This window comes from Lactuca serriola, chromosome 7 (genome assembly GCF_051521515.1).
Source record: "Lactuca serriola cultivar US96UC23 chromosome 7, Lser_US96UC23_V15, whole genome shotgun sequence".
Lineage (NCBI taxonomy): Eukaryota > Viridiplantae > Streptophyta > Magnoliopsida > Asterales > Asteraceae > Lactuca > Lactuca serriola.
The window spans coordinates 142,459,666-142,465,189 of record NC_136414.1 but is presented as its reverse complement, the minus strand read 5'-3'; positions in this window follow the sequence as shown (position 1 = coordinate 142,465,189).

The window sequence follows — 5,524 nt, the reverse complement described above, 5'->3', positions numbered from 1 at the left end:
ATATATATATATATATATATATATATATATATATATATATATATATATATATATATATATATATATATGTATAAGATCAAGTCGTCTTACCGCTAGTACGCCTCATTCACGAAGCCGGTCTATAAGGGGGTATAAGGTTGTTGCCTATAAAATGGCAACTTAATGGGTGTCCACTCTCACCCACCGCTTCCTTGATCGGTGGAGGGTCGTTAGCCGAACGGGTAAGACAAGGACTTATAAATTCTCATTAAAAGTATGATGAATATTATAAAGTAACTAAATGTTTTATTATATTCCCAATCTTAGTTACTTTAGGAAAAATGTGAATAAGGTGCTAATCCATGAAATTACACTTTACACTTTGTTTAAGTCGCTGGTGGAGCGTGTGTGGTTAACTGGTACACTAACTTGGACTTAACAAGGTAGGTAAAGGGTGACTTAAGGTTTATCATAGTATCAGTGGAGCGTGTGTGGTTTACCGGCACATCGATTGAGTGATAAACTTTAACGGTACCAAGTGATTTGCATGGTTACTTCACACCTCATTTTGTGATCCTCGGTATCCCAGTCACAAAACTTGGAGGGCACACTCGAGATTGAAACATGCCTTTGAAAAGTTCGTTGAATCTCAAAAGAATCTAGGAATTTCTAAGAACCAATCAAAAACCTAATATTTAATATTTCATTTTTCATTGTGGAAATTGGTGAATCGTCATTCACCTACCTTTCAAATATGTTATAGCTTGGATTACGACATACCTCTTCTAAGTTATAATATATTGTGATTGGATCCTAGCCTTAATATTACATTTGGGTGTTTTATTAAGGACTCTCTTAAATATCTAAACTAATCTTGTCCTCTTCTTTCAGATGTCTTCAAACAACGCTGCTTCTGGCTCTAATCCTAATGGCTCCTTTACCCTTATGAACTTGTGTAGGAAAGTCACTTTTTATGGATCCAACTTCAATGAATGGATCAGAAACATGAGGATGATTACCCGCTACGAGGACAAAGAATATGTCCTTGAAAAGGAGCTTAAGGAGATTGAAGAGACCACTGCAACTCCCCAGGAGATCGCTGACTTCCAGGCACATGAAAGGGATGCTACCAAAGTGGCATGCATCATGTTGGCCACGATGACAGCAAAACTCCAAAAATCCTATGAGGACTTCTACCCTTTTGAAATGCACCAAGATCAGATGGAAAGACACCATCAAAGTGCACGACAAGAGAGGTATGAAATCATCTGCTCCATGTTAACAACCATGATGAAGGACGGAGAGTCTGTCACGAGCCACATGTAGAAAATGCAAAGGTATGAGGATCGGTTGCTGAAGCTTATTGTGAAATTCCATGAGGAGCTTGCAATAGATATCATTTTGCACTCCTTACCATCGTGCTATGATCAATTTCGCATGACATATCACATGAATAAGGAAGAGGTCACACTCAGCAAACTTCAGGGACTTCTCAAGACCGCAGAAATAGGTCTTAAGGGGAAGTGGGTTGTAAACACTCCTACTCCAAACTCCGCCCCGGTTTTGGCAATCGGGAAAGGTCGAGGGAAGAAGAGGAGGAGCTCTTCGAAGGGTACCAAGGCTAGGACCCTTGATGGCTCCTCTTCAAGTGGAACCAAGAAAGGTTTCATCACTCCTTCTTCTGACCCAAAAGAGGCTGAATGCTTCTATTGCCATGAAAAGTCACATTGGAAGCGGAACTGCCCAAAATACCAACAAGATGTGAAGGATGGGAAAGTTAAACCCAACCATGCAGGTAATTACACTATCTTATCTAATAACTCACCCCATTCTAACTCTTGAGTCCTTGATACCGGTTACGGTATTCATATCTATTCTGATTTGTAGGGACTAAGAAGAAGTGAGAATGTGGAGCATGGAAGAGTAAACTTAATCATGGGGAATAGGAAAGCTTTACCTGTCACCAAGATTGGAGTTTATACATTATCGATAAGTAGTGGGTTTAGTTTAGATTTGAATAAGTGTTGTTATTCGCCAGAATTGGCAAGAAACATTATTTCCTTTCATGCATTGTATAAACAAGGTTTTACCTTTTCATTTGATAATGAAGTTGGTTTGATTAATGCTTTCTTTAATAATGTTCTTTATTTTAAAGCATTATCTTGCGATGGTATGTATGAAATAGCATTTGTGGTTGATAACTTAGGAAATAATGTATTGTGTATTGATTCTGTTAATGATAATAACTTGGATAAATCATAATTATGGCATTGTCGTCTTGTACATATAAGCAAGAAATGCATAGGCCAACTCCAAAAGGATGGAGTCTTGGAGTCATTTGATCCAAAGTCAGATGATAGTTGTGAATAATGCTTACTTGGAAAAATGACAAAGTCACCCTTCACAGGTTCTTGTGAGAGGGGTGAAGGTTTGTTGGATCTTATACACACAGATGTGTGTGGACCCTTCAAACATGCCACAAGGGATGCTAATCATTATTATTTGACTTTTACTGATGATTACAGTAGATATGGATATGTCTACTTAATCAAGCATAAGTCAAAGACTTTCGAAAGGTTTAAAGACTTTAAACAGGAATTCGAGAATCAATTGGGCAGGAACATTAAGATGTTTCGATCCGATCGAGGTGGTGAGTATCTTAGTTCAGAGTTCCTCGATTATCTTAGGGAATGTGGGATTGTCTCACAGTTGACACCTCCCAGGACACCGCAGTTGAATGGTGTGGCTGAGAGGCGTAATCGAACCTTGTTGGATATGGTTCGTTCCATGATGAGTCGAGCTTTGCTACCAATCTCATTTTGGGGGTATGCCTTAGAGACTGCTGCCAATATCCTTAATCTAGTCCTTACAAAGAAAGTTGCCAAAACTCCTCATTAGATGTGGACTGGTAAAGTACCCAAACTAGACCACATCAAGATTTGGGGTTGCGAGGATTTTGTGAGACGTGAGACTCATGATAGGCTCGAACCTCGAAGCAAGAGGTGTATTTTCATCGGCTACCCACAGCAATCCTTTGGTTACCTCTTCTACAGACCTAGTGAAAATTTGGTCTTTGTAGCTAGGAGGGCTTTCTTGAGAGAGAGAGAGAGAGAGAGAGAGAGTTCATAAGCCAAGGAAACAGTGGGAGGTAAGTTGACCTTGAAGAAATTCAAGAGTCAAGTGGTGAAGGAACTTCAAACCCTAGCACTTAACTTGAGGAGGAAACTCCTGTTGAGCCAATTGACAAGTATGTACCTCTGAGGCGTTCCACAAGGGTTATGAATGCACCTGAGCACTACTATGGATTCCATATTACTGCGGAAGGTGATACACTTATCAGTGATAAGACACTGATAGGTCTGGATGAACCTAATACTTACGCGGAAGCCATGGCAGGCCCTGAGTCAGCCAAGTGGAAAGAGGCAATGGACAACGAGATACAGTCCATGTATGACAATCAAGTTTGGAACTTGGTTGAGAATGTACCAGGTCGCAAGACTGTAGGGTGCAAATGGATCTTCAAGAAGAAGACTGACATGGATGGTAAGGTACACACTTATAAGGCTCGACTGGTTGCAAAGGGTTTCTCACAAACTCCAGGAGTTGATTATGATGAGACCTTTTCTCCAGTGGCCAAGATAAAGTCTATTAGGGTTCTGTTAGCCATAGCCACATTTCATGACTATGAAATATGGCAAATGGATGTCAATACCGCTTTCCTTAATGGAAAGTTGGCTGAGGATGTTTACATGAGTCAGCCAGAGGGTTTTGTCAATATAGAGTACCCTAATAGAGTGTGTAAGCTTGAGAAATCCATTTATGGGTTAAAGCAAGCACCTCGCAGATGGAATCTTTGCTTTGATGAGAAAGTCAAGGAATTTGGCTTTTCTAGGAGTGAAGATGAATCTTGTGTATATGTCTAGGCTAGTGGGAGTATAGTTAGCTTTTTGGTATTGTATGTGGATGACATACTACTCGTAGGAAATGACATCCCAACTCTGCAGGAAGTTAAGTCTTGGCTTGGGAAGTGTTTCTCTATGTCAGAGTACCTATTTGGATAAGGTGCTGAAGAGATTCGGCATGCAAGACTCCAAGAAAGGAGAGTTACCCATCCAGAGTAACGCCAGATTAAGTAAGACACAAAGCCCTAGTATTGAGGCTGAGATAGAAGAAATGATTCAAATACCTTATGCTTCGGCTGTAGGATCGATCATGTATGCTATGACGTGTACTCGACCTGATGTAGCCTTTGCCTTGAGCATGGTTAGCAGGTATCAGGGGAACCCAGGCAAGACACAGTGGACTGCGGTAAAGAATAACCTCAAGTACCTACAGAGGACTAAGGACTGGGTCCTTACCCTCGGTGGGAGTGATGACTTGAGAGTTGTGGGGTATAGTGATGCTAGCTTTCAGACTGATAGGGATAATTTTCGCTCCCAGTCAGGCTGGATCTTTACCTTAAATAGATGTGGAATTTCTTTGAAGAGTTCCAAGCAAGAGACAGTGGCTTATTCAACTTGTGAATCAGAGTATATTACAGCTAGCGAGGCAGCAAAGGAGGCGATATGGCTGAAGAACTTCATTGGAGACCTTGGAGTTGTACCAGCTATTAAAGAGCCAATGGAAATTTTCTGTGATAGTGAAAGTGAAGTTGCCTTAGCCAAGGAACCAAGGGATCACGGGAGATCCAGACACATCGACAAAAAATACCATTTCATCAGACATCGAATAGAAGAAGGACTCCTCGTGGCAAAGAGGGTATCATCGGATGAGAATCCAGCAGATCCCCTCACGAAGGGACTGACTCGGGTTAAGCATCTCCAGCATGCTCGGAGCATAGGGCTGAAGGATGATATTAGATTTAGTAGTTAGATAACCTGGAAATTTGTAAAGTGTAATTGACATTAGATGAGGAATAAAAGGTGTTTTATTTATGAGTAAAGTGTTGCTATCTCTTGTCGATCGTTTACTATATTTCTTTTGCATGTTTTGACTTCCAGAATAATTATGTTTGGTATATCATATTATTCAAACCTCCACAGTCAGTCACATGTCAGGAGTAGGTATGAATCAAGACTGTCATGATTGGTTGCAGAGGTCTAAGGTGTTGGACATGGCTACAACAATCATGAGTGCTCATAATCTCTGAGCATTGGACTCAACCCACGCTCACTGGAATCACTTCATGGAATTTATTTCGAGTGATCATGAGACGGTAATATCATATAAGTCTTCAAACCTAGAGATTTGATTTGTTACTTATGAGTTGGTTATGCATTGATTGTACGTAAACGCATTGGTAACTCGATGTTATAAAACGTGCTCATGTGTATAATTCAATGAGTAGTAGAACAAACATATGAGTCGAAGTTTATCTATCCTTCTTAGATTAGAAGCTGATATATGGGCCCCTCGATGATTTTGTTTTGACCTATGTATCGGGCCCGGTCAGAACTAAGTTGATGTGTTCAATTAAGTTCTTTGTCAAACAAATCGGAAATCGGGAAACAAACTGTTGGACAATAAATAAGACATTGTTCCATGT